We start from the raw sequence: 24851 nt of genomic DNA, 5'->3' as shown, positions 1-24851 counted from the left end.
CTTGTTTGCTACGTGATTTCCAGCTTGGGCTGGGGCACATTCAGAGCTCGTGGCCAAGCATCACTGGTGCTCTCCATGGGGTAGTCCTAGTTGAGCTGCTGCCTGAATGCTGCCTTCGCTGCCTTATGGTCTTTACTGCAGGAGTTTTGGAAAGCCACTCATGAATTCCTGCCCCTAAGATGATGCATAAAGCCCCTCAACTTTTCTAGCTGATAAACCATCTCCATCATGAAGTCTAACTCCGTTTTCCCCTGAAACCAGTCTCCTGGGTGCTGCAAATAGCTGATATATAGAGGTGCAGATAAAGGTGTTTGGAAGGAAGAGGGTATAGCTGGACTACACACTGCTGGGACTGTGAGCTTTTTGATGTCCTGGACGTTGTCTTGCTCTAAATGAGAGGTTTGTGAGTCAGTTTATCTCACAGGACTCTCAAAATGGGCGTCCTGCTTCTAAGTCGAGTGACAGCAGAGGTCTTACACTATAGATGAATTTAGGGCCCTTGTTTAAAGAGGATCAGGGAATAATAAACCTAAGAGCAGCCTTTACAATCTGGCTGTATTGAATCTGCAAAGGTCTGTACGTAACATATCTCTGCTGACAAAAAGCAAAGGAAAATACAATGGTGAAGCTCTGGCAACTTTGCTGACAGGTAAAAAGCTATGACCTTCTTGCAGCCCTCTGTTCCACCCAAAAACTGGGGCAAAATTTGGTTTGAGGACACCAAAACAAATTATTTCTGGATTTATTTAAGACAGGCAAAGTTAAAAACTACTCCTGGAGAACACTGCAGAGATGATTTGTTTATAAAAATATGCCTGTCATGATGTATTCATACAGAAACCTCCACTTGCTAAAAACACATTTCCTGCTCTTTGATGTTAGATACCATGACACTTATAGTGTGGAACTCCGGTTATTGTGCTTATTCTAGAGCAACCTTGAAGTTTCAAGCACCAGTTACATTAAATCTAAAGAAAAAGATCCTTCTGTCCTAAGCAACAAGGTTTGGATTGGATTTTTGCTTCACACGTGTTTCAGGGTGAAAACCTTTTGTACCAAATCTGTGTCCAGCGAGTGGAAGGAGCTTTGCGTGACTTGAATCCCAGCACTGTGCAAGAAGGAAAGCGTGCAGAAATTGCCAGATTTGTTGTCCTTGGGGGGGTTGATGATTGTATCTGTGAGGAAATCTTCTTGGAGAGGAGAGCTTTTGCTTCTTCTAATTGAAACACCATTATTTGTTTCAAAAGGTTGAAAATCCTTCATTCCATGTTTTCTGGGCACCAGAAATTTAAATAAATTGTTTTTCTTGTTAAATTATATTCTAAAACCTGCAGGAATCCTGATGGCAGTTTTGTGTTTGTGTCTGTCTTTTCTCCTGTGTTCAGTCTGAGGTGTTGGCCAGTGATGACTGTGCTTTCCTAGTCCTTGCTGCAGTGCTTCCTGGAAGGGTTAATTTCCCCTGTTTAATTAATGGCTCTATAATATTTATAAAGAGAAAATCCTCATACCCATCTGTGGTAATTTTGGTACATCTGCCAAGATGAAATTCTAGGGCCAAATGAATATTACAATATGCTAGATGTACAGATTTTTATAGCATCCCAAAGATATTTCCGGAGACATGCTGATTTGATGTTGGGGAAGTGAAGGACAGATCCTAAGGTCTGTCTCTGGATGGAAACAGAATTGAATGTGCTACAGAATTAATGAATGTTATGACATTTAATTGAATTTTAGTCTTTTCTCATGGACATTTGCGCTATAAAGAATGGATTTCCCTTGTGAAAAAATGCATTTGGTGAGGGCAGAGAGTCATATGAGATCCTAAATGAAGAATACTCCAGATCATTCCTGTGAAGACACTTGGCATCAGTGTCATTATCTCTTCAAGACAAGGTAATCATGGAGATGGAAGATGAAACCTTTCTTAGCCAGGGAAAGTTCTACATTATTTGGTTGAAATTGGAATCCAGTCACCTCATGCTTGTCTCTCCAGATTTTTCTTACCACATCTGCTAAATTACCACCAGCTATTTGCGTTTTAAATGAGGGCTTCCTCCCGCACAACCCATCTGCTCAGCCTGTTTGTTCTTCCCGTGCAGTCACGACTTTGTGATCACGTTTATGTCAGTAGAAACACACTGGTGTTGGGGGCAGAAGGAAGAGGGGAACAAGGTGGCCTTGCAGATTCCCTTGGCTGTCTTGAATTCAAAAGAGGAGTTGGGTTAGAAGAGGGGGTAGAACCTCTTATGAAAGAGAATTAAGCCAGGACAAGGGAGTCAGAAAGTTCAGGGACCACTTCGAGGACAAATATTCTCTTTTCCTAGTCCTGTCCTAGGGAATCTGTATGATTAAACATCACAGACTCTACCATGTCTAAGGTGACAGAGCTCACCTGGGCATGTTCTTGACTGCCTTAATGCAAGGGAGGAAGAAGAAATTAAGGCTTTTCTTGCTTGGATGTGCCTGAAATGTGAGATTACGATATTTTAATCTGCTTTATTAAAGTGGAGGGGCTAGAGGGTTTTCAGAGATGTTTTCTTCTCACCTTGGTGTGACAAACCTGGGGATGTGATTATAGATATAGAGGGATGTGATAAAAATTTGTGAGTGACATGGAGAGAGTGAGTCAGGCTGTTAACTACCTCTTCAAGTCCAAGACCCAACATCAGAACTAGCTATCAAAAGCCAGATACAGATCCAAGATGCCTCCACCTGACTGTTCAAATGTGAGGCAGTCCTAGCCCATAATCTAGATTACTGTCTCCATATTATAAGCACTGCTATGGCCAACATGGTTTCCAGACCAGAACTGCCCGACATCCAACCAGTTTGAATCTATCTGTACCCTTATACAGATAAAATACAGATACTGATGGTGCTTTGTAAGATGCCCCAGAAAAAAAAAAAGAAAAACTGGATGTGCTGAGATGTACTCAGCTGTGTTTTCTTCTCCCCACTCTTAAGGGAGGGCATGAGCAGGATAGCTCCCACACCCCACAGCCATGAGGGTCCTGTAGACCATGTGCCAGAGATTTGGGGTGTCATGACCTGGGTTAGCTCAGTTTATATGACAGTCACTCATGCCTGGTGTGCATCTACTATAATGAGAAGGATCTATAATGAGGAGAATCGCCCACCCATGGCTGAAAGCAGCAATCTTTTAGGTGGAGCAGAGCAGCCAGGAGAGCAGAATATGTTATATTTAACAGTGGAGAAGCTGGGAAAGAATGAAAAGCAGTCTGTGAGCCCCAAAGCAGTACATTTTACTGAAGAAATTTCTGTTGATGGCCCACGTATGGGCACAACCTTGTGAGAGATGCCCTTTCCCTTCTGCTGCTTTGCTGGAGCTGTTGTCCTGCCTAGGAGAGAGACTCAGAGCTTTCGTGTGAGGACTGCAGCAGGCCTGATGCTGGGCAGGCTCCTACAGAAGATGCTGCAGGACTGTGCGGCAGCTGGTTCTTGATGATTCAGTGTTTCCAGTTAAACTTGGTGTTTTGCTGTGATTCACGGCAGCTCTCGTGGGAGATGGATTTGCTGGAAGCTGGAACTCATCCACTCCTGACTGGGTGATGGATGGATTTGTTCAAGCTCTGGTTCCAACCGTGCTGCCAGCACAACGGCTGCCTCCTTGGCCTCCTGTCCTCCTAAACTGGCAGCGAGTGAGAAGAGTGGTGTCCTCAGGACAAGGCAGCCCTGTATTGCTACCCAGCAGGGCCCTGGACACCATTACAACACAGAGTTTCCCAGTCCTGGTCTGAAGATGTTTCCTGCGAGGTGTTTTGTAAAATGTGAGAGGGTGAGTAAAATCCCTGCAGGAGCTTTTTGACCATGGGAAAAGTGCTAGGAGAGCCAATCTGCTTCTGCACATGATACATACGTTTTACACCCCTCTTACTCTCGAGGACTGAACAATACTGCAGTGGTGAGCTGAAGGCAGGTTCTCTGTCAAGACACTGGTGGTCACAGCCAGGTCTTGGGACTGCTCCCAGCACATCCCTCCAGGCAGCAGGGAAAAATCTGCCTCCTCCATGGGACATATCTGTTGCCCTTTTTGATAGGCAGTCAGGCTGCTGCAGATTTGCCAGCTTTAACTGCTCTAATTGTTGCAGTTTACAGGTTCCTGACCTCCTGACCCCTTCTTGGGCATGCACAGTGCTCCTGGTGTCAGCCTTCTGCCTTGGCACTCAGAGGTGGTGGTGGTGGCTTCTTTGAGGAACCTCATTTCTGTAGCAGTCCTACAAGTAGTAATGGTCCTCAGACAAGCCTGGTGGCATCTAGTTTTGCAGCTACCATCCTCCTCTGAGGCATATTCCCAGGGGGATTAACACAGTCAGAATATGAGGTTAGAGGCAGATTGAATTGGATGCCTCTATGAGGATGATTGAGGGATTGATGGTGAGGTTTAGGGGACAAGAATGGAAGTACGCAAAAATACTTCTCCAGCTGTGCTTGGCACAGAGGATCTATTGCCTCTGTGGAGGATGGATAAAAGCTCTTTTAGATTTACAATCTATCCTGGGTGGGTGGATCCTGATTTTAGTCTCAGGGCTGTAAATCCCTGAAAATAAGCAAAATTCCTCTGGATTTATACCAGAATAAGAGATACATAAGCTAGTATGGAAGGATATGGCACCTCCTAATGTAATAAACAGAAAAAATGATCATTCTGCTCTCTGTACACAGGGCCCAGGACTCTCTCTACCCTGATAGGTGGGAGGGAGGAGAAGAGATGCTGATTTGGGTTTATGGCTGCTTGGGGCCACAAGAGGTGTGGGCTTTTTACAAAGCCCTGGAACAACTATGAACTGGTTCTCAAATGCTTTGGCCCACTGCAAGAGAGGAAATATAACCTAAATTCCTCTCACCCACTTCCACTGAAGCTCAGAGTGGGCACCACTGAGATCAGCCACTTCTTGGGGGGGTTACATTTCTCCTTCTGCACCCTCAGCCACATGCACTCACAGCCCGAATTCACGGGTATTTTAGCAGGGCTGTCTCATTGCAGGGATCTAGTGTGCATTAATTATGAGCATGTGTGGATGAGGTCTTAAATGATTTATATGTAGACCCAGATTGAGAAATCTCTGTGTTTTCTTCTCCTGATGTGTAACTGCTGTTGGCCATTACTCAAGTTTTCCTGGCATTCAGGAGGAGCTGAGGAGCCTTTTCACTTGTGATACAGACCCAAAGTTGCCGGGCTTGGTGGAGGCTGAGCCTCCTTGGTGAGCCAAGGCTAGCTGTGGCCAGCATGGAAGGAGCATGGATCCCATTGCTAGTGGGGCCAGCACATACATGACGAATCCCACCATCATTGCTGCCATTCATTAGTCCTCTGGGGACTGCGGGGATGCTCTGACTTCGGGCCACCCTTGGGAATATGGGGAATGCCTTTTGTATAATCAGAGCCAGAGGATGAGAATCCAGAGCAGACTAATTTTAATTAATCTTGTATTTATTATTTATCACTAATTGAATATGCTTTTGGCACTTTTTTTCTTCTTTAGATAAGGGTGTTTAGGATTGGTTATTAGTACCTATTTTATAATGCTAGCAATATAGAATCCTTTGTTCTTAGGAGCTCAGACGCTGCAAATGATCAGAGATGCTGCCTTTGCTGCGGCCGTGCCTGGCGTGGTGCCCGTGGGTGCCGGGCAGCACAGACCCCCCCAGCCCAGGGTGCCCGGCAGTGGGGAAGGGAGAAGCTGGAGCCTCACAGGGCTGCTGGGGAGGGGGCAGGACTCCAGGGATTTGGTAGGAAACACTCCTGGACCATTTCTCACCAGAAAGCATTTGGTATTTTGACACATTTGTGAAAAAGCCACCCATGACCACTGACTAAAGCAGAACCCTTCAGGGGCTCCTTCTTATGGCTTTATTTTAAAGAGACACTTCTTTAGCATTGGGGCTACAAGCAGAGTCTGCATTGCATGCTGCAGAGCCAACCCACTGGAAGATATGTCCTTTCAACCCCTCTAATCCCCCTAATACACACAGGACAGTCACTAAGGGAATGAGGAAAGATTAGGAAAAGCCTAAATTTGCCCCCACACACTGCAAGTTCTACAAAGCCTTGTCTGTAGCCAAGATTTACACCCTGTCTGCTTTAAAACCAGAAGAAAGTGGGAGAGAGCTCAAGCCCTGCTGACTTACAATTACAGGATGCTGAGCACAGCAATTTCCCAGACATAAGTAGGAAAGCAAGTAAGATTTACACCTGGAAGGCAGCTGAGAAGTTGGAAGAGAGGAGTAAAAAGTAAGGCGATTCAAAGCCATGCTGTTTGAAAGCAGCAGGCTGAAATGGGGCTTCCGTTTGGCTTTGTACCACAAGGGTGCAAAGGATGGAGAGAGGCTCGGTGAGGATGGGAGCCCTCACCCCCCTCACTCGCTGTGCACCAGGCAGCTGCTGCCAGTCCCTGCTGTTTCAGGCCATGCAGCTGATTAAATATTGAAAGGGTTTGGTTGCTGTTGCTTGAAAGCTTCTGTCTGGATGAAAATGAAGCTATGCGAGGACAAGTTTGTGCTGGTGCAATTTGTCTCTGCTTAAATACGGCTGACCAGAAACAGACCAAAAATAGCTTTGTAGGCTTTAACGTAAAGGCAGCATTAGGACGTGGGTTTGGGTTACTCCTTATCAGAGCTGAGGTGTGGGAGAGCTCAGGGAGGGGGATATCGCAGATGGGGGTTAGGCTGAGTTATCAGAGAGACCCTTTGGCATTCAGACACTGTTGTGGGTGCTCGGAGGCTGGTTGTGATGGGAGCTTACGCCTGAGGTTTGCATGTTCACACAGCAGCTTTGCTCCAGGCTCACCTCCCACACACGCCCCAGCACCCTGGATGGAGATGTAGGCAGAGAGAGGGGAGGGAGAAGGGATTTGTGGTGGGTTACAGGATTAGGCAGAGGCAGGAGAAGAGCTGGGATTATGGGTAGGGGACAAAAGTGGATGGAGGGAGATGAAAAGGGTTGATGTTTCTGTGAGGCTGCTTAGAAACAAGGAGAGCTCTATGGAGAATCAGGCACCAGACACTTCAGTGTAACTGAGCAGTGGAAAAAGGAAGCCAAGGCTGGAGGAAGAAGGTCCTTTACGGACCAGTGGCACAGCCAAATCTCAAATATAATAGACAAGAAGAGTTGCCTTCAGATGGAAGTAGAAAAACTGACCATTTTTCTGCTCTCTAGTCAGGCCCACTGTTGCACTCTCATCTTCTGAGAGTACGTGGAAGGTGTTTTCCAGCTTGTTAGCTGTACAGAGTCAGGAGCCTCCTAAACTTTATAGCTTGGTGCCTTCCTGACAGAGCACCAAAGGGGCAAGCCTTCATGGTTCCCATCAGTGGTTACTAGAGATCCAATCACCCCCCTAATCTTTCAGATAACCTGGGTACTGGATTTACCCATGGGGGTCCAGGAATCACTAGTAATACCCATTTGTGCTTTCATGGGTTTGTACAAAATTGCTTCTTTCCTGCATCCAGCCCCAGTGAGGATGCAGCGGTGTCAGTCTCACAATGGGCTGTGTGCTGCACGGAGCGTCACAGCAGGCAGGGCAGCAGGGCTTGGCCCGAGACATTCACTTTGGACACTCAGAGAAGACACATTTGAGCTGGAAAAGGAAGTTCCATTCATTGTCTGAGTGTCCAAACTAGATGTCCAAATCTTCTGTCCTATGACCAAGGGAAAACTGGAAAAATCTCTCTGTTCTGGTTACATATAAATATATCCAGAGAATAGTGATCCACTTCATTTTAATGTTGCTGTAATCTGCGTAGGAGCTGGAGAGTCTGCCTTCAAAGTACCAGGCCCCCCAGCAGGCAGACAGGCCTGGGGGAGAAGGACAAGCTAGGCACGTAGCTGCTGGTCCCACGGGGTCACGTAGAGGTTTGGGCAGGGAAAGCAGAGGCAGTGGTTCCATCCTTCCTGCAAGGGGGATTTAGTCCTTGCATTGGACTGCATTTGTTTTCATGTATAGTCATCACTGAAAATTGATTTCTGGTTGTTTTCATCTATAAATTCAGTCAAATCTGCCGTATTTTTACTTAGTGTTTCTAGAGTTTGATGGTAGCATCCCATAGTACAGGAGTCCCATAGAAACACCTGTGAGTAAATATATAAGCAAAGCTTTGCTTACTCACAGTCTAAGTGTAGTGGACAGTAAAAACCCATCAAGAAATTCAGCAGCTAATTTTTTTCAGTGGTCAGGAGAAAGGGATCACATTTATCTTTCTTGCTCAGACTAAGGTGGTAGTCTGCAGCAGAATGTGCTATTCACATTTTCATTATTCTTTAGAGCTAATTGAAACTTGATTTCAAAAATTACATTAATCAGTTCAGTTTATAGTAGCCATTGATCACTTCCTAAGTGTTTTTTAATGGTGTTACGTGACAATTGTTAATTGTACTTGATTGGAAGAACATAATCACAACAGGGCTAATGGATGGATTCTCAGCTGAGCGAATCTAGATTAATCCACAGCCCTGAGGTTCTGATCCATAAAATATTTGAAATCAAATTAAAAATCCAGACTGGTTTTATTAGAATGGGATGTGTGTTTATGGTGAAAGTCATTTGATATAATTTTGGCATGTTTTTTGTTCTTTCAGAGAATCTAGTGTAGCTGTTCAGTTTCAATTATTTTTTCCTAATTGTTATAAAAAAGTTGTCTTTGCACTGGGAAGTATTCCATCTGGAAGATTTCCAAAACAAAATATTTCCTTTGACATTTAAAAATCAAATTGTGAAACAGATTTTTTTTGTTCTTGTTAGATTTAGATAAGCTATTTGATTAAAAAACTTCCAGAATTTCCCTCTCTAAACAGTGTGCTGTAAAATGCAGGATATATTAATTAATTAATTAAGCATTGTTGAGGTTTTTTGCCTTATACCTGCTATGGAATAATACTATGGTTTTGGCAGGCTTACAGCATCTGACACCATGTGGCTCAGCAGAAGTGTGTGACGTGTAGGGAAGAAAACTCAGTCTATTACATCTGTGCTACACAGGTTTTCCCTCAAGTGGGAAATAACACGGGGTCTGCCAACCCCAAAAAGCTGCAATAAAGCTCCACAGAGTTCAGCTCAGAACAGACGTTTCCTGGGGATCTTGATCTCCTGTGCATCTTCCTGGCCCAGGACTAGTTGAATGAGAGGATTTTCCCCTTTTGATGCTTTGTAAAGGTAGCAGCCCAGGGGCTGTGGGATGGGGGCTCCAGACAGAAGCTGAGCCCTGCTGTGCACAGAGGCTGTGGCACCCAAATTATGAGACATCCTTTGCCTTCTTCCAATTAATAATTCTAGCTGTTGTTCAGCTGCTTTCTGGCTTTCATTCTCTCTTTCTTTCAGTTTAAAGTGCATGGGAGGGACTCTCCATGAAGGGATCTCTCCTGGATGGGACGGCTGTGGGAGCGATGGTGTAGGGCTCGTGGCCATCACCCACAGACATCCCCCTCCCCACCGGGGAGCCGGCGGGTGCTTCCGTGGCCTTTCAACGGCAGAAAAACGAGCAGCTCCTCACCCTGCCTGTACATGGGGCCGAGTGGTGGCAGCTGGTGGATCCCTACCCCGTGGGGGTACAGGGGATAATGGAGCTGCTTCCCTGATTAACTCCGGCAGCGCTGCTGAGTTAATTAGCGGTCAAATATAGGATGCTGGCAAAACGGCATTACTAATTTGTCCACAAATGCAGCTTGGAGCTGAGTGAGTTTGGGCTGAATTTCATCCTCACCATTAGCAAAAATAATTTTCAATGTCTGTTTCAAAATGAGTGTTCGAGCAGGAGATGCTATGGCTGTTTCCACTGTGAGATTCCATCGTGAGATTCAATCCATGTGAGGTTTCAGTGCACAGTCTTCCTACATGGCTTCATTTTGCATCCACCTGGCCCTGTTTGCCCACGTCTGGACTGCCTTGCCCTGGCCAGGGGTGGTCATACAGGTTTCATCTTCCCACTAGGAAGGGGAATCTTGCTTGCTCCAAGCAAGGGAGATCAGGTTAAGTGTGAGAGGCTCCCGAGAGGTGTCTAGAAGTAATTCATTTAGTGTGGCTTGCTCTGACCAGCCATGCATGGTTAAAGCATATAAAGGCAGAGATCTCTCAGATCCAGCTCACAGGCAAAGGACAGATGGGATCCGCAAAGCCTTTAGTAATTTCACAGGGAGCAACTGTTCAGGTTTGTATGCACTCAGAGCATGCCAGGGAGCATGCCTGTCCTTGCAGCTGGAAAAGAGCCGTTAACAAATGTTCATTACAATAGTAACCATTTAACCACTGGCTTGTCTCCACGCTAAGATCTGTGCATCAGTGACTCTTTGTTTCCTAGGTAGACAGATGTTTTCTTTGGGGGTGTTACGGAGACACTGAATGGCTTGGATCAGGATATTGAGTCTGTGCTGTGTCTTGCTTTCATCAGATGCTCTTTCTAAAGGACATTGGAGATAACATCTTCTGAGTGGGTGATGGAAAAAAGGTGGAATGAAAAGGGACAAAGGGTGAAAATGGAGTTGCTTGTTCAGATACTGCTCAGTTATTGAGCATTGAGGAGGGTTTTTCTTTTATTCTCAATGATTGCTGAGTCAAGTCTCCATATCAAAGTTTACTGAACAAGCCCTTTCTGCACCTTATGCAAAACATTTCTTGTTTGAAGGCAGAGCCAATTACCATGCATGTATTTACCCAGCTCTAGGAGCCTGCCTAGCTCCTATCTATATTTCATGAATCTCGACACTCCCCGAGGCTTGCCGCACTCTGCTCTGCCTGCAGTGAAGGGCTCAACTGCAAAAGCAACAATGACTCACGAAAAATGCACAAACAGATGAAGCTCCCTGGATTTACCTCCCCTGGAAGCCTTGGCCTTATCCCCTTAATGCTGGGTGATATTTGGATGCTCTTTCAGAGCTTGCCAGCAGTCAGGCACGCACAGTAGCCACCGGCTGGTGCTCAGTCTACCTGCTGACATCGAAACCAAGCTGCTTCTCATGCCCTATGCAGGCTGGTAGCCAGTAACAGTACTAACCCCCTCCTGCCATGCTCTGGTGTCTTCTCCATCTTTAATTCATAGAAAGGTTAAAGCAAGGTCTCTTCTATCTTCTGGCCCAGCTGTACAGTCAGTGTGGGGCTCACACTTACAGGATACTTTGATTTTCAGCAACCGCAGTGATGAAGTTTCTGTCTTTTCCCTTCAGCCCCAGAAATATTGCTGTCAGGAAGCTTTGTCCGAGCTTCAGCATCAGTTTGAATTTCAGGCTTTCACATCTGCTGCAAATGCCCCAGCACCGGGCCAACCTGATTGCTCATTTGGTGTGACTGGGAATGAGCAAAATCGCAGCGTTCCAGCTCACTCCCCTGTTCTACTCCCCACGCAGATGTCGCCAGCTCTGTCTGAGAAGCAGACAGGGTGGGGTCTTTTGACTCACTGATTGCGCAGAAACTTTATTTTTATTCCCAGTTGAAATGTCTTTCTGGTCAATCCACACTCTCCTTGGTTTGCATTCACATCAGATTAAGAGCACTTTTTTCATCCATTTTCTCTTCCACTGCTCTCAACACTGCTGGGTCCAGCTGGACAGTATGAACAGTCCATTTAAACTATCCAATGAAGCCAATGGGTTAATGTAAAAGAGAAGCTCCCCATCTCTCTTTGGAGAACATGCTCCTTCCCTCTGGTCAAACAATATTTATCCAAATATTTTATTCTCAAAAAAGATCTGTTCTGGACAAATCAGAAATGTTTGAGAAGCAAATGTTTCCTTTTGTCTGTTTTCACTGAAAATGACTGAACCCACTGCAGAATTCTGAGTCCTTGGGGGAAACCTTCGAAATTTTGAAGAAAAATATTGATTAATATGAAGAAAAAGTTTAACATCTCTTTTTTCATAGAAAACTAGACTATTTTTTGACCCTTTCTCCCTGCTTTATCTGCCTGAATGAAACAAACAGACAAGCAAAGAGCAGAAAACACTTATTGAAGGTTATTCCACTAGTCTCTAGTAGATTCCCCCATTTACTGGACTCTCAGAATCATGTGGAAGGAACAATGTCTGTTCTTATCAGCAGAGCTGTATTTTTAGAAGGGATGAAGACAATAGACATAAGGTTGTATTTCTTCAAGTAATATGTGGACTTTCCAATGGTGCCTCTCTTTTTTTCTTATTTTTAATTTAGGACTGAAATACGGTGGGTCTTGACTGGTATTTGAAACCAACTGTGCCTATGTGATTTCTTTATCTTGCTTTTATTGTGGAAAGAACAAATGACACATCAGAGTTAAATCTTCAGTCTTTGATAGTGCAGTCTGCTATTCTTCCAGCTGGGATCAAGCCAAAGAAATAATCATGTTTATCTATGCAATGCATATCTCTGAAATCTGCAGTTCACATTGCTCTGGGATCCAAACCCAGGTGATTTCAATGACAGCTAATAACGGCTGTAATTAGGAACCTAATTAAATATCCTCTGATCTTACCCTTCGCAGAGTTGATCAGCTCAGGGGGCTGATTTGGGTTCTCTATCTCTCTCTTCATAGGGACTTGCTCATATAGTGAGTAAAGCATGGATGATTTTTTTTATCATCCTTTGAAGTATTAGATACTGCTCATCAGCATCCCAGAGCTCAGTGATGAATAGACCAGCAGCATGAACTGATGTGCCTAGTAAGTTCTTACAAACTATACTAATGTGTTTTAAAAATAAATAAATAAACCAGAGTATGATTGAGCTAGGGAGGAGCCAGGAAAGGCAGGAAGGCTTCACCACCTTCCAGCAGAGAAAGTCAGCAGCGCCTCAACCATCTGTAGCAACGCAGCAAGCAATTTGTTAGGTGTGTGTTAAAATGACTCTGACAAGGATCTAATCTGTGGCTGGGGGCAGGTGTTGAGGGTACAGAAGGATCAGCAGTTTTGCCCTTACTTGGCAGCTAGGGTTACTCTACCAGAAGAAATCAGCGCTGTCCATGAGCCAAGGGAGCTCTCTGCGTGATGTCATGCTGCAGGGAAGCCCTTGCTGCAGAGACCTGCGGGCAGTGCTTCCCTCCTGCAGAGCACAGGAGAGGGGAGAAGCAGACAGAAAAGTCAGGTGCAATTTCCCTGCCTGTACTGTGGTCTGTGTGACCTTGGACTGGCTTTCAGGGAGAGGTGGGCACCCAGATGAGTTGGGTAGAGGTAGACGTCGATCTGGAGGAACAGCACTGAGGCACCCTTGGGATTATAGTGGGTAAAGTCCAGGTATGAGTTTGTGTTCATGAAGCCCTGCTACGTTTTGCAATCCACTGTATGGAGCAGCCTGCTTGTGGTGGCCATCCCTGTCTGACCGCAGGGGAGTTCCCCCAGACTTTGTAACAGTCAGACATGAAGCAGCAGGCTGGGGACCCTTGGAGAGAAACATTTTCTCAGTTTCCAGAAAGTGAGGAGGCTAATTTCTAAAAGAGCAGGTGGAGTTACTTCCCAGAGAAAATCCTTCTCATTTCACAATAAAATTTCAGGGTACATTGCTGGCAAACAGAAAATGTCTGCAATCTTCTCAACTCTGCATCAAACTTTGGTACCCCAAATTCAGGCTTTGTGCAGCTGGTGTTGAACAGAGACCTCCTGCAGAGCCTGGATCTCCACCAGCCTTGGAAAGAGAGTCCTGATGAGGACAGCTGGGCAGGTGACACTCAGCAAGCAGGTAAAGCTGTCACTTGCACTTTGTAGAGGATGGACACTGCTGTTAGCCACCAACTTTTACGAGAGATATAGCTTTACTAAAAACAAAACAAATGTGATGGGCCAAATGCCTCACCTGGAGAACCCTGGCTTGGGTTAATCTGGAGATGTAGTGTGGGTCGACCTGTTTTTTTACTCTCCAGCCCTGCAGAAAAAAATACTGTATCTGGATGAGACTTGCACAGCAGTGCATGGCAAATAGGAAGCAGGGAGCTGTGAATATGCATGTGTCATGCTGGGGCAGCATATGGCCCATGAGTTCCTCTGCTAAGGGCCGTGGGCCAGCCCCAAAGGAAAACCTGGGCACCAGCGCTGCAAAGCATGGAGGTCTGGGCAGGACCCAGCCCCGGTCATGGCTTATTAGTAACTATGGAAGCTTCTACTATTCGAGGCATGTCCGACCCTTCGCTTCTCACAGGGAAGCAAGAAATGTGTTTTATTTGGAAATAAAAGGCCCTTCCACAGACCAGTTTTAAACCCCATCTCATCCCCATCACAGCAGCAAACCCACTGACTGTTGAATACAGTCAGACGGCACTTGGCCCTCTTCCAGCGCTGAGCTTAAAACACGACAGACATGTCAATGCCTTTTGCCCACAACTCTGTGCCCATCGTTAGATCCATTTGTGGTTCTCACGTGTGCAGGAACTGCAGAGACTTGGAGCTGTCCTTGTTCTGTACTCTTTACCTGGATTCCTCATATCTGCACCTTTCAGGAGAAAGCTAACGAGTGAATTTAGCTTTCAGGCAAAGCACCAACATTACAGCCCTGAAAACCAACCTCCTCTACACCACAAGCGTACCAGTTTCCCCAAGCAACAGCCTTTTGGCTGCCTTTGTCCAGCAACTACATTGTCTGCCTCTGTTCCCAAGCATCTCACAGCATATTTGGGAGGTAGAAAGCACTCAATCCCATTCCCCAAATGGGAAATAGAGGCAGAGACAGCAGTCACACAGAGCCTTACAAAAATTCTGTTGCAGAGAAAGAACGCACTATATAAAATGCCCAGAATTAGTATGTTAATCATGGGTCCATATTCCTACTCCTACCATCACTTCAGGGTTCTCATTCCAGCAAGAGGGGAACTGGTCAGCTCTTGCCCCTTCTGCTTAGCTTGCAGCAACGGGATCTGTGGCTTCAGTGCTCTGGATGCTTGTTCCTGGGTAAGCAGAAAGATTTTGCAACCACTAGCAGATTTTGCATTTGTCACTAGAGTGCTATCAGAAAGCAGCCTTTTCCCCTAGCCAGTCTGAGTTAGATGAAAGGTTTGATATCCACCCGCCGTCTGTGGGCCATTCTCTGGCTCCCTGTCAAGTAAGTCTGATGTTACACTTTGATAAATAACTTTTGATCATCATCTCCTTCTTGCCACTTTCTTCACCTGGGATATTCTATCTCTCTCCCCTGAAGACGCACTAGCATGAGCTGCCTTGAAGTATTTGTTATCCCCTTGAAATTTGCCAGCTAATCCCCCCAGGCTCGTCATCTGGAGGACACCTGCTCTCACACTCCATTCTTGCCTGCCTTCTCCCGTATATCATCCAGGATTCCTGCTTCTAGCTAAAGTCTTGAATTTATTTTGTCTTAGGTTTACTTAGGCTGTGATAGACTGTACTTCTCTCTTCCCCCTCAGGAGCAGAAGCCATTTGCTGCGGTAGCACTATCTTCTGAAGTCATTTCTCTGTGAATAGTCCCAACACAGCTGGCCAAGAGAAAGCCTTTTGGCAGCCTTCTTATTACTGCTACCCAGGACTGACCACCCAGGGAACCCTCTCGCCTGGGATCCCCTCTCTGGCTGTGGGCACCAGCAAATACACCCAAGAAACTCCTCAGTGGACAGCTATGGAATAGCCTACACCAGGGTGAAGTCTTGATATTTGCCTGATGTCTTGGAGAAGGACTTATTTCTCCCAGTAGAAAAAATGGTTGTAGAAACTCAAATGAAACCCATGTTCTCCTTACCCTTAAATACATCCAGTCCCTACTTTCAATGCTGCCAAGGCCTTGCCTTTTATTCCCAGGAGTCCCACAGGTTGGCGTGTAGGTAAGGATTTCCTTGTGCAGGATTTCAATCTCTTGCCTTTCAAATTTCCTGAATGTCCTTTCACCTGCCATTATGAGGCCACAAGTAAGTCCAGCTCATTTACTGTTTTAGGACAGACAGACTGATTTTTACCTTTTCTTCCCTATTGTTAGGAAACAGAGCCCACACAGGGGTAAGGAAGGCAGATACTGCATGGAGACCCCTTACCAAGCCTGCTGCCTCATCATGCCTTCCCTCCCACCTGACACGGGGCTCGGGTGTGTGCTGATCTGGCAGCTGCTTGGCCACCAGTGCCATCTGCCAGCAGGTGGCTTCACCCAGTCCGAGAAGACATCTTGGGGAAGCATTGCCAACTGAACTGGGTTTGAAGGGAGGAACGAAAACAGAGCTCTGCGCAGCGGTGCAGGACATGATCTCTAAAGCTAGGTGGGGATGAATAGTATCAAAAGTAGGAGTAAGTGTGATCAACACATTTCAGGCTGCACTGGGCTGCAGACTCTGCCAAATTGAGGAGTTCCCCCATGAGTACTGGGGAGAGCAGGAGCTAAATGAAAGCCCGTGATCTCTGATCCTCCTCATCTGCTCATCAGAAGCCAGGTGGAGGGACACTGCTGCGTGGAGAGTTGGCAATAGGTGTACTCAAAGCCCAAATGCTGGCAGGCAGTCCCTTGCATAGTTTTCAAGAGCAGCTTTCCATGCTCTTTAAGGCCTGTTGTGCCTGGCTCTGCAGCACACAGAGCACGGCCAGGTCTCCTGAATCTCAAGACTATCAAAATAGCAATCAAAAAAGGACAAGCAGTCAAAATGGACCTGGAGAGCCTGGCGAGGTTTGCTTTTAGCATGTCAGGACCTGGTGAAAGCTGGGTAATAACACGCTGACAGATGAAATCTTCAGAAGAGGCCAAGTGCAGCTGCCCACCCCAATCCCACAATACACCTGCTGACAAGAGCCATGCTCCAGCTGAGGGTTAGAGAGGCATGAAGGGGAGAGAGTGTCCCAGTGCCAAATAACATTTTTGCAAGCAGTCTAAGGAGAAGTGCAGGCAGCTAACTCTGTGGGAGCAGCCAGCCACTGAGCAGGCTTGAGTCCTTGTCTGTTGGTGACATGCACCAGGGTACCCGGTGACAGCAGTGGTGGGATACACTATGTCCCTGACTTCCAGCAGGGAGGAAGATGCCAAGTTCCTTAATGCTTAATTCTTGTTAAAAGACATATTCTTCCATTAAACTCACTTCCAAAGAGATTGCAGCTGAAATTTCTGATATACAGTCCCTTGGCAGGCTTGAGCTGGGTCAAAGAGACTTGGCTTTGGGGGAGGGCAGAGGATTCCCCTCATTTCACCATATGCAGGCGGGAGCACGCTTGGACCAGGGACAATGAGGACCAGTCCCCGGGTCACAAGGTACCTGCCCTCCCCTCCATGAATGCCAGAGCAGCTCCTTTGCATGGGGATGACAGAGTTTCAGGATCTTTCTCCATTGCCTTTCCATTTTTAGAGTCTGATGACTATTAGTGTTTTTAGCATGTCATCTTTGGGTAGAGCTGAAATGAGAAGAACGGAAGGACAGCTATGAAACAGGACATAAGTACTATTGATTCTGGTTAGAAACAGCACATGGGAGGTCGTTCACAGCACACTCTGTCCTTGTGAGGTTAATTTCAAAATCACAGTGGTTTTGGCAAAGACAGTCTGAAGTCTAGAAAGTTGAACTTTCGAGCTCTCCATCAGTAGTGACAAGTTTTACTTTTCAGTTAAGCATGTATTTTCCCTACACAATACAGCTATTTTGCAGACAAGGAACTAAACCTAAGAGTAACTGAATGTCTTCTCTAAGGTTAATCGAGCCATTTGTGCCATTACAGAAAACTACAGTAGAGTTCCTGATGCTGCCCAAGACATTAAGCCATCTTTCCTCTAACCAAACCTGTCTGAGTCCTGACAAATGACGGCACGGGCATGTGGTTTTTTTCAAACTGTTTTCTTACCCTTTTCATATTTTACAGAAGAATTACAGGTAAAACATAAGCAGAAGTAGCCTGAATTCAACTCTCCTGGCATAAATTACACTGACGGCAATTTAACTTTAACTCCCATCTGTACTGTCGCGTCCCTACCCACAAGCATGAGTCACACTAAGCAATAAATAATAGCTAAATCCTTCTCCTGCCTTGACAGGTGATTTTGAGGATTTTCTCTCTGCGTATACATGAGCTATGGTGCTATAGCCTGATGCATTGTAGCTATTAATTTTGGGAAATGAAGCTTTTTGATCATTAATGTCCAACCTGAACACAAGAATTTACTAAGCTGTTTGGGAGGCAAATGCAAAGCCTTCTCATAGCTATGAAGTGGTATATTATTGTTTCCTCCCTTTTACTTGCTGAAGGCAATATTGGTTTCCAAGACTAGGTACTCCAGCTACTGTTATGCCTTCTCCTCTCTCTTTTTGACTTTCACCTCTTTCTGACCTTCACCCTCCCACCCCCTGCCTTGTCCTACCTCCTTTGCTATATCTCATGCTCTGCTGTTGCTTTCTCTCGTTCTTTGGCTCCTGCAGTATCTGCTCCTTGTTTCAGTGATTTCCTCCTTTTCCTCTCCAACAGAGGCACAAACATCATTTCAGAGGACTGTGAGACAGCAGATGACCCATAGCACAGCTGAGAACCACATGACTTTGGGCTGTCAAGATACTGCCCAAGCTTAAGGCTCTGCATAAATGAGCTGCTCTTGCAAAAAGCTATCCTAAAGACTCCTGCAGGAACAAGAAAGGAATATGGGATGCTTGGGAAAAACCACTGCCAAGCAACCCACCTTTCCATAATGTTAGGGGGCCCACTACATGTGCTCAAATTAGCTGTACACTTCTGCTGTGTAGTGCAAAAAAACCCACCAGGGCCTATTTTGTGTTGAAAGTCTCCATATGGGTATAAAACAGTAAAAATGTAGTGTTGCTATATGTGAGGTCTTATGTTACTGTTAAGTCAGTGCCAGCATATTCCAGGCCCTATAACAATTTTAGTTTGTGCATCTAGTCAATGAAAAAACCCAAATCTATTTTTGTGATTTTCTGCAAGATGCTTGCTTCAAAAGCAGGTTCTCGGAATCTGAGATATTCAAGGTGCAGCCTCCTAGCTAAGGCTTTGCAAATTGCCTTCTTACAGAAGAAAACATCACTTTGTGGATATGTTTTGCTTGTGCTGCAGTGATATGTGATGCAGATAGTGAATTTGATAGCCAGATAATGGAATCTGTTGAATGATCGTGGATGCTACCAAGTTCAGGTCACCTCAGTAATATTTCGTATCCAAAAAATGGTCAAACTAATCAAAATGCTATGAAAATGAATGGAGAAAAAGCAATTACGCCAGTATTTTCCCAGCTATATAACCCTGAAAGGAGTCTCAGAGTGAACACCTCTTTAAATCTGCTGCTGCTTGCACTTGTAGTTCTCCACAGGCAAGGTGCATAATGAACAGTGCATTTGCAATTTTAAAAGCTCTTGTGGCCACAAAACAATTGTATTGGAGGATTTACACAGGAAAAAAAAAAAAAGGCTGAATTTAGTTTGAGAACCATGTCTCTTATTTGATCTCAATCTTAACATCATAATAACTGTGCTCCTCAGACTGATTGTTGAGCAGCCCCGAAGGCAAACATGAGTATCAAACCTATTAAAGAGCACGATGGAAGCATAAGGTTGGCCTGCAACTGCGACAGGCTGCAGCACAGGGGATTTCTTGGAATGAGCCTGGATTCTGGCATGGTCAGTACCTTGGTACAGTTCACTGGAGCTGGCAAGCAACTGTCTCTAGAGACTGCTGCCTGAGCATCCCAGGCTGGGAAAGAGCTGTTCCTGATGGCAGGAATGGTGCTCTGCAGCCTGGGGAAATGTCTCCGCTAGAGCCCTTTCTTAACACACTCTGATACCGTCGTGGAAAATAGGAGACAACAACTCTGCAAAGGCTGCTGTGAGGTGCGTTAAATGATTTGTCCTGTCTTCAGTTTGTGGGGAGTGTTGTTGATCCCCCAGGACTGGGGAGGTGATCATGGAGAATAATCGATGATGCTTTTCAGTACCTGAAACACTGCAGTCATTTCCCATTTGAGACAGGAGATGATGAGACTCTGCATCCTGGCCACAACAGTGTGGTAACTTTGGGCAAAGAGTGATTTTGTGGCACAACACACTGACGACATCTTGACTGCGTGGAGCCAAAGGAGAGGGGGGAGCTTCAGTCTTCAGCAAGGAGAAAGGAGGGGAGAACAAGAGAAGGGAGTGCTGGGGGGGAGCAGATACAGCAGACCTTGACGCTGCTCTGTTAGCTAGAGGCAGGAGAAAGAATGAGGTATTTAATAAAGATACATGCTCAAATAAAATCCCTTCTGAAAGAAAAGCAGTATTTGGAAATCACTCAGGGTTGTGTCTACTTTCATGACTCTGTCACTGGAGCAAATCTATTCACCACAGCCGTGTATTAATGAATTAGTTAATTAAGTGGCTCATTATTTAATAACACAGGTTGCAAGTGTGATGAAATAAAAGTCCCCTTTGTAGCTAGAGGCACATCTTTGCCAATAAGCTAAGCAGTTCATAGTTAATCAGGCGTGTTTGCTGTCTGACACAGTCAGAATTTGCTGAATTGCAGGCAGTTTATTTCCAAGGTTATTGATTATACTCATCTCTGGGAGCTTGTCTGGGCCTCCAAGCCCAGTAAGGTTAGACCTAATAAGCTGTCCAAGGGCAAACACACATAGAAATGCTCAAACTCATTGAAGGGCACCAGGGCACTATTGTTTCTGAACCAACACTAAATAACCTATTGGTTTTTACTGCCAGGTGCAGTGCTGATAGTGAGGTTGGTTTATTAATCAGCAGTAAAGCCTTGAAAACTCTAGCTGTCATATTTAAAAAGACGAGGACATAATTGAAACATGTGCTGGATGTTTGGCACTGATATGGCTTCCCCAGGTGATCTTGGGAAAGCCTCTGGATTTACATCTATACTGGGACATCTCTGAGTATTCCTTGGTATCCAGGTCAGGGTTTGTGCCTCGGCTCCACATTAGGAAAAGATGTGTGGGGCAGCAACACTCACCTTTATCTTGGTCATCATGTCAAAGATAGCTGGGTGTGAAGGTTGGAAGACCTGAGCTTGCTGGTCTACAGGTGCCCCAGGAGTATGGGATAGAGCACACAGCATTTCCATCTCAGTGCTCAGATGAAGTTTTAGTCTCTCTCAGCCTTGGGTCATGATGTGCAAAACATACCTAAGAACTTTTCCTAGCCTTTCATGTGAGCACTGTAGGCTTCTTAGGTACCATGATAATGGGAGAGGAGGAGAAGACGGAATAGATATCTAGAAAAAGTTTAGAGACCATGAGTATTTTCTCAGCTAAAAGATTGTTAATATCAATTAAGATGGCCAAATTCCAGTTCAGGCATATGCATTTCTAAGTTTTCTTCGGGTAAATTAGCATCTCCACAAATTCTGGCACTGGAAACCAGACACTCTTCTCCCACTAGTCCTCCTGCTGTGATTCTCCCCCATCCTCCATGGTTTTGTTCTTTTCCCCTTCACCACCTCCCTTCTGACTAAGCTCTCGGCTGTGATGTCTCCCTGCTTTTGCTCCTTGAAGCAAGTCTGTTCATTATTTATTAGCTACCATACTCTTACACCATCTGTCTCAACTCATTATGCATATTCAGCTTGTCAATTTGACCTTTTATGGCCTTTCTCTGGAATCCTAATGTGTAGTCTGTCCCTCCTTATATAGCTTTGTGCAGCTAAGCCATTGCTTTCCAACTCCTACTGTTAAACATTCCTGTCTATATCTCATGAACACCCAACTCACTAGTCTGTGTCCTTAACTTCAGAAAAGCTGTTTATCCTGCTTGACTGATGCTTGTTCCTTGTTTCATCTGCTACACATTCACTGTGTCAGCTTGCTGCAGCACATACTGTCTTAGATATGACCTTTAAAGCATCTGCACCAACAGAATATCAGGTTTTAAGATATAATCTCCCTTTAACAATCTGAGGGACTTTCTGTCCCTTAGTTCATAACGTATCGTAGTGGATTACAAGTTAAATTCAGTCATTTTGCTCTGAAAGTCACCACCACATAAGGCAATGGCATTTTAAGTGCCCCATGTGCTGGAAACTAGAAATCTCCCCTAGTGCTCTCAGGATGTGTTAGTATGAAAAAGCGTAATGGCATTAGAGGAGTACAGCCAGATCCTTACTTAACATAAATCACGATAGCTCAATCACACACATCCGAACTATTCATGTTCATACCATGTTCAGGTCTGCCCCCAAATTCATGAGCTATTGTAAATGCCTCATCTTCAAACATTATAGTTTCTCTTCACAGAAAAAAAAGTGTTGCTGTAGCAAAATAATGCAGGAGTCTAGGACCAAATTACACAGTGGGTATTTTGTTGTGGTGGAACAAAACATACACAGTATGCACCTACACAGAAATGCGTAAAACCCACCACAGATCAATAGAGATTATCCAGAAACTGTAAGACAATGTAAATTCAATAGACTCTGTAGCAGAGAATTTTGAACTAAAATGCTTTCTCTGTTAAATAATTCATCTGATCTGCTGGTAACATGCTGAATTGCTTCAGCTCTGTTTTCCCCGCATTTCTTAATATACCAGGGCTGCATCAGCACCAACCTCCTTCCAGTCTACGTCATGGGAAAAGTGAATATTGAGTCCTGACCCAGAGACCCCAAGAACATCTTAGAATGAATCAATGATTTTTACAGGAAAAAGAGGGCTTTTACCCTACGTGTCCTACCTGTGCTGCAGGGGAGCAATCATTAGGTGCCATCTCTACTGCTGAAAGCCAGTTTTTCGAACGAGATGATTTCAAGTCAATGACTTTCAAGTATCTTGCTCCTCTTTTCACTCACAGCTACTAATAGAGAATCTGTGGCACAGATAGCTTGCTTAATAAGCTCCATGGAGAGTTTTTGAACCTGTGTTACATATCTATCAAATAATTGCTTAATAATAAAAAATTCTCAGGAGAAACTTGTTTTTATCCTTAGTTTTCACTTAATGCAGCGCACTCTGAAGCCACAACAAAAGACACCTCTTTATCCAGAGTTCAAAGCAAACTCTTTTCAAGGTAGGCCCTGCTACACACTTTGATTTTTAAATCTCTTGTTGTCCAGACCCAGTTAGCCTGCTTTAACTATTTGCAGCCACAGTTGGCTGTTCTAGCCATTAACACATAACTTTACACCTAAAAATCACATGTTGACATGCCCACACACAATCATGGTGTCTTTGGTGCAAAGTAACTCCATTTTGCTTCTAGCTGTCATGCCACCAGTTAAGAAAATTAGAAAACTCAAATAGCTGCCTTGATTTTTCTGAACAAGAGCAGAAAAGAGACCCAAGAAATTAACATCTGGAGCTGCCATTCCTCCAGATGAAAGTGGTTTCCAACCTGGGACTGTAATATAGTCCTCCCTCAAGAGTGCTTGATAGCCACGGGATTTTTATTTTTTTTTTACATTAACTGTAAAGACAAATTTTACTTCCAATCTTGTGAGACTGGACAGGGAATGGAAGAAATCAGAAGGAATTTTTTTCCCAGTGGTATATACAAGTGCTCCCTTACCTGTCTACATACAAACTTGCATCTCAAGGGCTGACCTGTATTTCCAAAAAACAGACCAGGTCTTCAGCTGATTAAATCACACTGATTCACCGGCCAGTGTTCAGATCTGAGAACACCCTACTAGAAATTCCCCAGGGTCTCATTTCTCACCACCACCGTCTGATTAGTATATTTGACAGGAAGGCAAAGTAAGGAAAGTGACTGCTGAAAAACTACAAGAGACATGACCTATTTTGATACAATCACATCCTTAAATAGCTGTCAATTTTACTTCTTTTATTTTTTGACTGAACGATGTTCACCACAACCAACTTCTTCCTCAAGTGTGTCAGAGTCCTACACTCTGAGACTTTTCTCCCTGTCTGTTTATTATTTTGGCAGTGAAACAGAGTCACAAAAAGTCAAGCAAGAATTAGTGAGGATTACAGCTGAGCTCTGTCAGAGATGGGCTGAGATGGGTTTATAATCCTTAGATAGGAAGGCAAAGGCTGCTGTTATTACTAAGCAGTAGATGTCATTTTTCTCCCCACTGTGTGTGGATCAATAATATGTCAGAGCTTCCATCCTTCCCTGGCCATTTCCCCCTTTATTCTGAGCACAATTTGGACCATTAATCCCTGTCCTTTCTCCTCAATTTCTGATTTCACTTGGTTTCTACCTCTCTGCATTAGAAGCCGCCTCGTTTCCTTTTTCTAACCTTCACTCACATATGTATTTTCTCCAGATCTTGCCACTTTTCCCTCTGCAGGATCCTTGCCAAGGACCCAGCCTTGCCATCTGTCCTGGAAAATGATGATACTGCTCAACTCTCTTCTGGATGTTAAATCGTGTGGCTGCAGCAGCAATGTTAATTTAGCAAAAAAAAAAGAATAATCAGAGCCCTGTGAAAGAGAAGTTCTTTTCTGCCTCCCAGCACATTAGTCAGATACTTTTAGTCATATGCCTATAACCAGCAGGATTACTTCTCCGATACTATATTTCTCTATATTGTCTTAAAGATGCACCTGAGATCTATCCATTGGAGTAAAATTAGAGAGTTTCTGATGCAATTCTTGCTGGTAAGAAAATGCCAGTTTTTCAAAACCTGAATTTTTTAGGAGAAAATTCACTTTAAACAAATGGTTTTAATAACAAATGGATCAAGCAGCTGACATGCTGGCATTTCTTCAATGTTTGTTTTTCAGTTTGAAACAACTCTTCATGCACACGTTTTTTTGTTGGTTTTGGTTTTTTTCCTGTGCCAAAAGGACAACCTTTTACACTATAAGAGGAAACATTTTTAATGGACCCAATCTGAAAACGTTATTTTTGTGAATTATGGGTTGCAGGCTAATTTTTTAGAACTTTTAAAAAAAATTATTTATACTGGTTGAAATGAAAGTTTCAAAATTCTGAGGGAAAATAGCTGTTTTCACAGTTAAAAAAAAAAAGGGGGGGGGGGATAGTTTTTTTTTTAATTAAAAGGCCAC

The 24851-nt window shown here is 44.6% G+C and overlaps 1 protein-coding gene across 4 annotated transcripts in view; it reads left to right on the top strand.

The window, feature by feature from the left end:
* SV2B (synaptic vesicle glycoprotein 2B) overlaps positions 1–24851 on the top strand; it is a 69300-nt gene that overhangs the window by 6200 nt on the left and 38249 nt on the right. Inside the window, exon 3 of one of the 4 annotated variants that reach the window (XM_026855755.1) lies at positions 15328–15556. The exons of the other annotated variants lie outside the window; for them this stretch is intronic. The gene's annotated coding sequence lies outside the window, so the exon portion shown is untranslated. The remainder of the gene's footprint in view (positions 1–15327; positions 15557–24851) is intronic. 4 annotated transcript variants of the gene reach the window in all.

This window comes from Athene cunicularia (genome assembly GCF_003259725.1).
Source record: "Athene cunicularia isolate RWA chromosome 10 unlocalized genomic scaffold, athCun1 chr10_part1, whole genome shotgun sequence".
Taxonomy (NCBI): Eukaryota; Metazoa; Chordata; class Aves; order Strigiformes; family Strigidae; genus Athene; species Athene cunicularia.
Note: the sequence above shows the minus strand (reverse complement) of the source record. Positions and strands in the feature narration are given on the sequence as shown.